The sequence below is a fragment of the Sminthopsis crassicaudata genome, chromosome 2, assembly GCF_048593235.1.
Source record: "Sminthopsis crassicaudata isolate SCR6 chromosome 2, ASM4859323v1, whole genome shotgun sequence".
NCBI classification, from domain to species: Eukaryota; Metazoa; Chordata; class Mammalia; order Dasyuromorphia; family Dasyuridae; genus Sminthopsis; species Sminthopsis crassicaudata.
The window spans coordinates 405,681,825-405,694,788 of record NC_133618.1 but is presented as its reverse complement, the minus strand read 5'-3'; the positions used below and the strand labels follow the sequence as shown (position 1 = coordinate 405,694,788).

At 35.4% G+C, this 12,964-nt stretch overlaps 1 protein-coding gene across 6 annotated transcripts in view; it reads right to left on the bottom strand.

The window, feature by feature from the left end:
* The window catches only part of SGCD (sarcoglycan delta), a 1,341,685-nt gene that overhangs the window by 526,890 nt on the left and 801,831 nt on the right, over positions 1 to 12,964 (bottom strand). Inside the window, exon 1 of one of the 6 annotated variants that reach the window (XM_074291905.1) lies at positions 6,070 to 6,545. The exons of the other annotated variants lie outside the window; for them this stretch is intronic. The gene's annotated coding sequence lies outside the window, so the exon portion shown is untranslated. Of the gene's footprint in view, positions 1 to 6,069; positions 6,546 to 12,964 lie in introns of those variants that run through there. 6 annotated transcript variants of the gene reach the window in all.

Genomic DNA, 12,964 nt, shown 5'->3' with positions numbered 1-12,964 from the left:
GAAATATTTCTTTGTCTGATCTTACTTCAGAAGTTCATGAGTCCAGAAGTTTAGATTTTCCTGTCTGAGTTGGTTTAAAATTCAACTGGTCAATAAATCACCTTAGCTCAAAGAAATAAGTTATCTTACTAACAAGCCTTGCGTGCCCATGTACAATTAAGAGAGATCTGTTATCTCACTAACAAGCCTTGCAAGATGCAGATGGATGCAAGAAAGTCTGTTATCTCTGCAAGGCTGCTATCCTTCTAGAAAGTCTGGTCTGTTATCATTGTAAAAACTAGTCATTCAGGTAGACACCATCAATGAGTTTTCCATAGCAACAAGATGGAAGGAGGAGTGGTTGCTAGCCTTGCATTCCAATCTTCCATCCAATCATGTTGTTTTCCATCATCTATGCTACTCTGCAATCAATCATTTTCTACCATCTGTGATGCTTTCTGTTCTTTGTTCATGTGTGTGTGTGTGTGTGTGGGGGGTGTGTATGTAGGTATATGCTTAAAACAAGTACACATATATATGTTTATATACAAGTATATATAATGTATTTGAACACACACACACACACTTACATATTTATATATATATAAATCTCAAGTCATGGGCTCCAAATTAAGAATTTCTGCTTCTTACCAGACTACTCTTGCTCATATTTGTCTTTTCATTTTCTTAATTCCTACACTACTTATTATCTGAATTAAATTATTTAACATTTAATCATAAAATGTTTCTTGTCTCTAATAATTTTATGTGCATCTCCTATCTTTTTATCCATATCATAAGATCCTTGAGGAGTCTTAAATGAATTTCTTGAAGACAGAGTTTATCATATGCATCTTTTGCTTCACATCTGGGCTCCTAGTACGCTGTTAGGTATGAAAAAGCACACACTCTGTAACTTATTCCTTACTTGACTCAAAAAACTTTTTGATCTGAGTATGTGATTTCAATGGTGTGAGAAACTCCCCAAAGTGGACACACCCTTTATTGAAACAGATAGGTAATTATTGTCTATCTTATAGTCTGTGATAGCTGACCAGGAACATTGAAAGACTGCCTAGGTTTATGCAATGAATATGTGTGAGAAAGAGGACTTAAATCCAGGTCTTCTTGGTTCCAAGGCCAGCCCTTTATCCCTTTCATAATACTGTTTCTTAAGCTATTTATTATGGTTTAAATAGAATAGCACAGATACACAAGTATACATGAAAACAATTTTCCTAAACCTGTTACAGTGTTTTCTTATTACATTGGGAAACTTAGTACTTAATTTAACAACAGTGGTACTCAAGTTTCATACTTTTAAAGCTTAAAAATATGTCTTATGTATTCCTTAGCTTTCTTCTGAAAAGAGGTTGGCTTTAGAAATAGAGAAATTAAGCCAAGAAAGAATTTAGAGATGATTCAAAATATCAGAATAGATTGAGGAAAACATTGCATCCTCCTCTGCTTCCATTAAGTCCAAGAACCATTGATTAGGGACCTTCAAAGGGAAGACATTCATCTCTTTGAGGAAGAAGTACAGATGAACAAGCAAGCCTCTCACCTCAAAGAGCTTATTATGCAAAAAAGGAAAGTGCAAAGGCAATTTATGAGGAAAATGGGGGATGTGATATAAAGGAGAGGTCAAGACCAAAAAAAGGTAAGAAGTTATTTCATATACTAAACCTCCACAGGCAAACCCTACAGCAAGACAATCACTGAATCTGAGAGCTGAAAGGTGCTTAATCTCTCTAGACCAATCCCAGTCCCTAAGCAGTCTTCCATCTGTACTAATTGATGGGTCACTTAAAGTTATGCTAAAATAGTCATTTAAGACTGCATTCCGGATCTCAGTTAAATTGTTTAACTTTTACTTCTTAGCAAATTACTAGAGCTTTCTTTAAGGCTTCTCACTTTCAGTGCACCTTCCTAATTGAGCTTCCTTGCTCTGTGGATTTAGACTGATAATGATATTTGATTCTTATTAATACAATGCAGTGGGGAAACCAATCTGCCTGACTGAGCAAATTTTCAGCATAACAAGCACAGGGTTGGGCTTCAATGTTGCTAACAGGAATAGTGCACTTAATTTCCTTTTCCCAATGCTCAAGTGTACCCTGAACCAAAGGCTGCTGGTGCTTGTACTAACTGTGTAAATCTATCATTGATTTAAAAAACAACACGCTAGGGTATGCTCAGCCCCCAACAAGGAAAATAGCATCCAAGTGGAAATATTCAGTGGGGCATTCAAACAATCTCATTTTTTTTTTTTATTTTGTCTGTATGTAATTGCAGAACCCAAAGAGAGAGAATGTTTTCTAAAATCCAACTCCCCATTAGAATGAACAAACTTCAAATGGAGACCAGGAAATGGAAAAGGCACTTATAAGCAAATGTCAATACAACACAAGACAGATGAAATTTTGAAATCATCAGGTCCCCAGGGTTCACAAGGAATTTTTGAACTAAATGGCAACTTCATGCTTGATTTTGTAGGTGGAAGTTTTAAAGGTGCCAGTGAAAAATCTCACAAGTCTGGTTGCACATTTTTTTTTTCATGAACAGATATGGTAAATCATATATGCTTTGTTTCCACTAGAAATGTCTTCTTATTGCCATAAATGAGGAAACTGAGCAAACTAGGGGAAGTGGCTTGTTTAGAATCACATAGTGAGTGTCTGAGGTTACATTTGAACTCAGAGAAATTAGTCTTTCTGATTTCATATCCAGCACTGTATTCACTGTGCTAACTAGCTGCCTTGCATAGATACAGAAAATTTTTGTTGTTTTACCTTGATTTAAAACAGACAAAAGTAAAACATAGGGGTAGAGATAACTGACTGTTTTCACTAAAATTGTGGCTTATACTATAAATAAATTATGCATTCCAAAAAAATTATGGTGCCCTCCTTTCTCTCTGACAATAAAAAGGGAACATGAGGTAGGATATGCAGATCACTGAAACAGGGACAAGAACATTACATAGGAAATTGAATGAGCATTTACAATGTATACAAAATCTGAAATGATTTCATGTTAAAGTTCATGGCTCCTTTATTTTATGATTTATTAATAGCATAACAAATTGATATTATACTTTATATAAATCCAAAAAAAGGAGTTCACCTAGTTGAGCTAAGATTCCTTTTAGAACTCTGATGCCATATAGAATAATAGTCAGATGCTTTAATGTTTTTCCATGTAGAAAATACTTTGTCATTTCTTTCTTTGTAATATCTCTTTTATGCCCCCTCCTCCCTTGCTGTTCTCTAACACTTCTACCAGCTAAGTGCCTTTAAATATCTCATACTTAGATTATTTGTAATAGTCTTCTGGATTGATCTCCCTTCCTCATGCCTCATTCCACTGGATTCATCCTCCACTTGGCAAGTTGATCTTCACAAAGACCAAGTATGCTCATATCATGTCCTTATTCAATAAATTTCAATGGGATCCTGTTGTCTGTGAGATCAAAAATAGACTACCCCCATCCAAGAATCCTCTTGAGTACTTCCTAACTTCTCTGGCTTTCTTCAAGGCTCAGCTACAATCCTACCTTCCATGAGAAATCTTTTTTTTTTTTTTTTTGGGTGGGGGGGTATTGGAATGCAGAAGATTACTCTCAATCTTAATACCTTGCTTCTGAGATTATCTCTAATTTATGTATTATAAATATTGTTTGTCGATAGTATTTATATGTTGTCTCTTCTATTAGGTATAATTGCCTTGAGAGGCTTTTATTGGATTCCAAGAGCTTTGCATGGGGCCTAGCACATAGTAAGCCCCCTAACAATTCTTATTGACTTTATTTGATCAAATGTATGATCAATATAGAAATCTGTTTTGCTTAACTAATTTATTTATTGCAGGAATTTTCTCTTCCTCTTCTGGCTGTCTTCCCTCCCATTAGGAAAATAGGGGGGGATGGAAAGAAAATAAATACCTTTCAATTGAAAAATAAAATGAAGTTTAACTTAAAAAAACATTATCCCTGTCCCAAAGAATTCACATTCTAATGGGGGACAGTTATAATTACATATATGTGTATATATATATATATATATATATATATATATATATATATATATATATATATATATAAAGAGTCAGATTTGAAAATAGGAGAATTAAGTTTTAGGCACTTCACCATCATTCTCTGACTGTGGGACAATGGTCTGTCCCTTAACTTTTTTATCTCTGAAATTAGTGGAATGAATAAAGTAGCTCATAATGGGTCTTTTCAGATCTAAAATATTTTGACTCTGTGAATTTCCAGTGTTGAATTGGCATTTGCTCTTTATATGATGATATTTTTGCTTTTCTGGGAAATATGTCCCTTCTTTATAAAGACTTAGTTATACATTCTTTCCTATCAATAGTTTCCTAGTGATTATATGTAGCTACAAATTCAGAATCACCAATGTTTTTAGAAGAATATAGATTACAAATAACTCAAATACAATGGGAAGCCCATGGTAGGTACAAGCAGGAAGAGAGGTTCATATTAGGCACTTAATAAATCCTTGGTTGACTGATAACAACTATAAGAGAAGCCATGTGTTATTTGTCTCATTTTATAGATGAAAAAAATTGAAGTTATACGACTTGCTCATGATGATATCAAACCCACTAGTGTCTCCTGAATCTGAGTCCAAGGCACCACTGTAGGATGACCTGGTATAGTAGATATTGCAAATATTAGAACCATTCCCGATTACTTGAGAAAATTGAGATTGAGATGTTAATAAATTTTCTCAAGGTCATACAGCAGGAAGTGACAATTATCAGATCTTCTAATTACAAAGCTAGTCCTCACCATCACAAACTTAGTTAAGACTGCTTATAGAAATATGTATAATTCTTCACTTCTTCCTACTCTCCTATAAATCCCATGTGATCTCTCTCTCTCTCTCTCTCTCTCTCTCTCTCTCTCTCTCTCTCTCTCTCTCTCTCTCTCTCTCTCTCTCTCTGCCTCTTTCTATCTCTGTCTCTCTCTGTCTCTTTCTCTCTCTGTCTCTCTGTCTCTCTCTCTCTCTGTCTGTCTCTCTCTCTGTCTCTGTCTCTCTCTCTCTCTCTCTCTCTCTCTCTCTCTCTCTCTCTCTCTCTCTCTCTCTCTCACACACACACCCACACACACACCCACACACACACACACTCACACTCACACACACGTTGACAATTCCAAGAATACATCTTTTTATTCGTATTACAAATTCTATTCCACAGCATTTTGAACCCCCAGGTTCTATATTTCTGGGATTGTTATTGCAATTTTCTGACAGTTTAAAGACACTTAGCATGCTGTGTACTCCTCGACACAGTGCATAGCAGGCAGTAATCCCCCAGAAATGCTCAGCCTCTTCAGCTGCATTGCTCAGCTGGGGGTCAGCAAACTTCCCTTGACTTCCAATGCAGAGAAGCTGGCTGCTCGGGGCTTCCAAATGGCAACTCATTCTGTGTCGCAGGAAATCATTTCCTCAAATGCCAAAAAGACGTCAATAACGAGGCCGGGAGCAGAGCAGTGGGAGAAAAATTAGAGAGGTACATTGGGTCCATGTTGTAAAGGGGAGGTAATTTTTAAAATGTTATTAAGTACTAGGAAGAAGCTGCTCTCTGTGGCAGCGATTCTGTGAAGTCTCTAATAGCTGCCTAGAACTGTAAAGGGGCAGAGGTTGAGTGCTATTTGGGCCTGTCTGTAAAAGCCAGGGGCTGACACTGTATCCTGAACCATGGCACCAAGACAGAAGCCACCCATTCACTCACTCGCCCCCAAGTAGTGATTTTTCCCTTAAGTATTTCTCAACATTGAAATCTCCAACCTCCTCACATGGCCAAGCTGCCTTAAGCTCTCCTGATTCAACTGGAATTAGGTCAAAGTAGTTTCTTTACTCCAAAGGAAACAGCAAACCTCTTAGTTTCTTGTACAGGCTTCTAAAGTAAGCCCATGGACCTTTCTATGAAGGGGGAAGAAGGAAGACATAAAGTAAAATGAGATTTCCCTCCCCACCAGAACACCTCACTTTCTCCTCCATGGTTTAGCAAATTTCTAATTTGACAATAAATGCTCTTCTCTAGCAGCCTTTTACTCACCCAGTTTTATTATGCTATGGCTGAAACTCTCCAGCAAAACCTCCAAAGGTTAACAGACCAGTCCAGAAAGCAGGAGTGCCCTCTCCTCCACGCTGTGAATCTTAATATCCTCCTTACAACAAGTGGGCTATTTTTATACCCGTTAGCAGCCAACAATCAGCAATATCTCAGGCACAGTATAAAATATGACAGAGCCAGAGGAAAGGGGCAGTAGTAATACCACTTATCCGAGAGCCAGACCAGCATTAATAATGGCAGCCTATATTGTGATAGAAGGAAATAGACTAGGTAGCATGCTTCATAAAAAAATGGACTCTAAACCTGGCAGGGGTCTTCACTATTTGATATTCTAGAAATGGTACAGGAGGATTCAGATCAATTTAATATGATGTAATGAAAACTCTAGTTTGATTATCATATTTGCATTTTATATTATGAGAAAACTGAGGCAAATGGGATTAATGACTTACCCATGATCACACAGCTATAAATGTCTGAGGCCAGAATTGAACTCCATGAGATGAGTCTTTCTCATTTCAGGCCCAGCAATCTATCCACTGTGCCTATCTACCCATGTGTATACATACACACACACACACACACACATACACACACACATATATATGTATGTAGATTTAGATAAATTTATAGAGATCTATCTATAGATAGACATAAATACAGACGTAGGTGATATAGATAATATAGGTATAAATATGTCTATATTAAATAAATTTAATAATAAATTAAATAACTAGATAGATATAAATGTATATATATATATCTGTAGATAGATACAAATTTATAAACAGAAATATAAAGACAGAGATAGAAATATGCATAGATGTATCTACAGATACAAATAGATATAGATCATATGAAGAGATAGAAATATTGATAGAAATATAGATGAATAGAGACAGAGATATAAAGATAGATGAACATATTTTTTCCTCTGGAGATATCTATATTTAATATGGGCATATCTAAATTTTTATCTTACTATCTCTATCTCTACCCATAGATATCTGTATATAATAGAGTTTTTATATAGTAACATATGTAGATAGATCAATGTAGATAGATATTAGCAAATATATTTATTGATCAATAGATCAAGATAAACCTTTGTGCATCTTTTTCTCTTGCTTGTATCTCTTTCTCTGTCTTTATGTCTCTCTGTCTCTTTCTCTCTTTGTATCTCTGTCTCTTTGTCTTTGTCTCTCAGTCTCTGTCTTTCTCATAGCTATTAATATATTATCTTTCCCAGTAGAGTGTGTGAGGTCCTTGAAGTCAAGGATCCTGTTTTTGCCTTATTTGTATTCCCAGGGTTTGACTCAGAGCCTAACATTTATTACATATTTGTTGATTAACTGCTTGATTTATCATCTCCAAGCCTGAGTAACCTAACCTATGAAAAGGGGAGTAATAATGCTCATAAAGATGTGTCTCTTAGGTTATAGGGATGAAAGTATTTTGTGACCCTGACAGCAGCAGGTGATTTTGTTGGGATAATTCTTTTTCTGGAGTGATTTTAAATTTTCTTGAGCCTCTTCACCTCTATTTATTTTATTTGACCTTGAGTCAAGGTCCTACTTTTACCTTTCACTGGATATATAACTGCAGGTAAGTCACTTAACTTCTTAATGTCTCAGGAAATTCTCTAAGTTGCAGAGCTTTGGTAAATAAAGGTTCTGAATCTGTAATTTTCCATACCAAAAAAATTAATAAAGAAATCTCATTTGACCCTCAAGCAGCTTTTTGAGATAGTCATGCCAACTGGTATTAGTCCTATTTGAAGGATAAGAAAATTATATTTAAGCACAAGTTACTTAATCAAGGTCAAAGAAATGGTTAAACTATGGCAAGCCATGGTATAATTCACATCCTCTGACTCCAAGTGCATGAAACCACAGTCATAGACAACAGATTAAAGGAAAAGCTACATCTCAGTTGCTAATTGTGGAAGAGATATCTAAATGAGGACAGTCAAAATCATGGGAATTAAAAAAAATAATGCAATTATACCACCACTAGGCAGATGATTAAAAGGAATCAAAGAAAGATGGAAAGGGACTATATGGATAAATATTTATAACAATTTTCTTTGTGGTAACATTGGTGTAGAAACTGGGGGTGGGAATAGGAGGGGATGCCTATCAGTTAGGGAATGGCTATACAAATTATGGTATATGAGAATAATACATTATGGCATAAGAAATTATAAAAGGGACAATTTCAGTGAAACAAGGGAAGATTCATGAACTGATACAAAATAAAGTGAGCAAAAGCAGGAGGCTAAATGTTTTCAATAATAACAACAATGTCAAAATGAATACCTCTGAAAGACTTAGGAGCTCTAATCAACAACCATTCTAGAAGATGGATGATGAAGGACAATGGTATTACCTCCTATAGAGAAGTGATAGACCAAGATAAAGAATAAAATATTCATGACTAATATGAGAAGTTATTTTTATGGACTGCATAATTGTTACACGGTTTTAATTTTCTTTTTTTTTTTCTTTTTCAGCTGCTGGAGAGAAAGACCAAAAGCATTTAATTTAAAAAATGAGAAGAATTATGGTAATACAATATCATCCAATATTTCTATTGTGAACATGTACAAAAAATAAAACTAAACAATTACTGCATAAGAGTGACCTTGAGACTTATTTTTAATAGCATTTCATTTGTAACTAGCCCAAATAGAACAATTAATCTTACTATATCTTCATAATAACAAGTGACATTTATATGGCACCTAGGCCTCAGTTTTTAAAATGTTTTTCTTAGCATTATGTCAAATAAGACAATAATCCTAGGGTAGTAGGTACTTTAGATATTATAATCATCATTTTATAGATGAGGAAACTAAGATTCAGAGAGGTTAAGTATTGCTGAAAATACACAGAGTGAAAATCAGTATTGCACTCAAGTATTCCTGACTCCATAAAATATTCTATTCTGACACAATTTCTTCATATCTCTAGAGATCAAATGAGATCAAATTCTAGAATTAGCTATATTCTCAATTCCCTTGAGAAAAGAGGCTCTGAGTTTCCTGTTTTATTAATCCTCAATAAGGAGATCACAATAGTTATACTATAGTAAATCCAATATCCAGTTAATTTCCCCCCTCCCCCCCAGGCTGGGGTTAAGTGACTTGCCCAGGGTCACACAGCTAGGAAGTGTTAAGTGTCTGAGACCAGATTTGAACTCTGGTCCTCCTGAATTCAGGGCTGGTGCTCTATCCACTGCGCCATCTAGCTGCCCCCCCCAGTTAATTTTAAGTACACCTTTTTTCCCTTTTAAAGTTTTGCTTTTTTCCATTGCTTTTCCTCTTTCTCCTCCCTGGATCCCAAGAGAACATCCAAGTGACATGTCTTCACTTATAACCAATGGCTTTTTTTTTTTTCCATTTTTAAGCAGAGTCCCAAAACTGTCCCAAATATCAAGCACCCAGAACAATTCTTTATCTGTGCCATAAGGTGTTCTAAATATTCTTTTTCCCCTTGTGAAGGTCAGAATCAAAATAAATTTAGCTTAAGAAGTCAAATATACAGGATTCTATCAGCTGAGTTATTCCAACACTTGATTAAAGAAACCCGATGGTGGGAAGACTACTCTATTGATTCCAAGGGAGAGAAATCATACTGGCTTTCAGGAAGTTGACAATGTGCTGTGACAGGAGTTTCCATGTTGTCAGAATTTCTTTCTGTCTCCAATCTTTGAATTGCTTCCTAATGGCTTGGAAGAAAAATGAATTCAGTTAATGCTTTTGTTCCTCCCTTGATAAAGAAGATGTTGCAGTATAAATACATCTTACAAGCCCAAACAATTCATTTTGTCTCTTCTTGTACCAAGGGGTGGAAAGGAAGAAAGGACAGAGGGAAGGAAGGAAGGGAGGGAGGGAGGAAGAAAGGAAGGAAGAAAAAGTAAGGAAAAAAGAAAAGGAGGAAGGAAGGAAGGGAAGGAAGAAACAAGCATATTTTAAGCGCCTAGTCTGTGTCAGCTATTATCCTAAACACTTTATAGATATTACTTCATTTGATCCTCACAAGAATCTTATGAGATAGGTGATATAAGTAGATTTCCTTTTTATTACTGAGGAAATTGAGACAGTGGTTAAGTGACTTGCCCAATATCATGCAGCTAAGAAGAATCTGAGGCTGATCTATGGTTATATGCAAAAAATACTTTAAATCACTATTGATTGGAGAAAGTCAGATTAAAAATCCCCTCACACCTATTTGATTGGCTGAAATGACAGGAAAAGATAATGATGAAGGTAGGAAAAATGTAACAATAATGTATCATTGGTAGAGTTGTGAACGGATTAAGTCATTTGGGAAGTAATTTGGAACTGTGCTCAAAGGACTATACATTGTGCATACCCTTTGATCCAGCAGTGTCACAACTGGGTCTGTATTCCAAAGAGATCATAAAACAGCAGAAGGGAGCCACATGTGTAAAAATGTTTGTAGCAGCTCTTTTTTTCGGTTTTTGGTGGCAAGGAATTGGAAAATGAATGGATACCTATCAATTGAAGAATAATTGAATAAATTATGGCATATGAAAGTAATGGACTATTTTTCCCTAAGAAATATATAGCAGGCTGATTTCAGAAAAGTTTGGAAAGATTAACATGAATGCATGTTGAGTAAAGTGAGTACTTACTGTAAACAGTAAGAGCAAGTTTATGTGATGATCCACTGTGGTAGACTTAGCTCTTCTGAGCAATATAATAATCCAAGACAATTTCAATAGATTTGGAATAGAAAATGTCAACTGCATCCAGAGAGAGAACTGTGGATATTGAATGCACATCAAAGCTTACTGTTTTCATCTTTTTTGATTGTTTTTTTCTCATGGTTTTTCCCTTTTGTTCTGATTTTTCTTTCACAACATGACTATGGAAATATATTTAAAGTGAATGTATGTTTATATCCTATATTAACTTGCTTTTCTTGGGGAGGAAGAAGGTAAGAAATACAGGAAGAAAAAATTAGAGTACAAAGTCTTAGAAAAATGAATGTTGAAAACTATCTTTGTATGCAATTGGGGAAAAAGCAACTGAAATTGAGAGAGAGACAGAGAGAGACAGAGAGAGAAAGACAGAGAGACAGAGAGAGAGTCTGAGGCTACATTTGAACATAGGTTTCCTTCATTGCAGGACTAAGGTCCTGCAATCCACTGGATCATCTAGCTGCCCAGTACCTCCCTGGGAAACCACTTCAACTTTTCAATAGTTCTAATTGTTAGGAATTATTTTAATCAAGCCTAATCCACTCTTAGAAGTTTCTATCTATTACCTTTCTGGTAATAACTATCTCCCTTCAATATAGGGCAGCCCTTCAAATATTTAAAGACAACTATCATTTGGCTAATCCTCACCTTCTTTGAAATAAACACTTCAGTTTCTTTAACACGTTCTCAGATATTATGATCTTGAGGCTTTTCATTGCCCTACTCATTTTCCTTTTGTAGTCTCTCCAGTTTGTCAAGAGCCTTAGAAAATTTCAAATGCTATGCAAAACTCCAGGGGAAGCAACTAGGAAATAGCAGAAAAATTTATATCAGACTCAGGTTTTAAAGAATGAGAGGGAATACAGCAGACAAATAAAAGAAAGAAAATATTATGGAATGATATTTTATTTTTATTTTGTTTATACTTGTTAACAAAATCAGAGAGGTGCAAAATATTGAGAGAATAGAGAATGGTCCCAAATTGACTGGAGTGCTATGTATGTAAAAGATACATATAAATAATTCTGAAAATATAGTTTTAGAGTTATTGGAGTCAATATATTATGTTGTCACAATTTTTGTGGATTTCTCTTGTTTTACACTTGATTTTAAATCTCTTAAGGTCATACACATATACAATTTATTAGAGGCTATTTCTTAAGATATTTCTGTGAGAAGAATGTCATTAGTGAGAGTACTTCTTCCTTCTCTCCTCTATAGAGGGATTTGGAGAGTCACATCTGATGATGATCCCTTTTATGATAAGCTCTCCCAGATCAGTGATGAGGTTTGATAGGATAAGTTGGGCAAATGGTGATGGACACATAGTAAGCCACTTATTCCTTACATGAAATGTTAGTTGGGCAGCATTTCTAGATATCTGGAGCTCCTGACAAAGTTCCCTCAAACCTAGAGTGCCTTCCATATCAAATAAGACATTAATTTATGATCTTAGAAGGAGCTCAAAATGCTGTGTTAGACATCTAGTAAGTAAGTCTCACATGCCTTTCTTAGTTAATGAATGAATGTTTCATGTTTGCCATGAAGTAGAGGTTCCTCAAGGAAAGAGATGTTCTGGTCCTGAGGCAAAAGCCAGGAATGCTAGGTGGTCAGACAGGATGCTCCTCCAGGATTCTCACAATGTCAAATGACAGTAAGTGACCTGGTGTAATGGACATTTGGTAGAAAGTAGATGGACAAGGGACAGCAGAATAGTCAGGTGTGGATGGGTAGCAATTTGTAATATTGAAGGAAACTCAGAGTCATAGTATCACCACATTTTGATTTGGATATTTGAATAATAAATGAATGATTGGTGTATCTTTAAATATTTTATATATAGGAGGCTCTTAATATGTTTATGTTATTATTCAGTGACCCTCACTAATATTTAATTTTGGAAAAGATCTTAACATTTAAAATGTTAAGGAAAATACAGTAGGATTTAGAACTAGAAAGGACCGTGGGAAATTTCAAATCCAAATCCCTATTTTACTGCTTTGGAAAACAAGAGCTATAAAGTTTGAGTCTAGTTGGATTAGTTGTTGATTCTCAGAGGACCAACATGAAGTCACTATTTTGGAGTCAGGGTACAGTGTGTCTACCTGGTTGTCCGGACCAATACGAGCTTAGAATGTTCTACCATAGA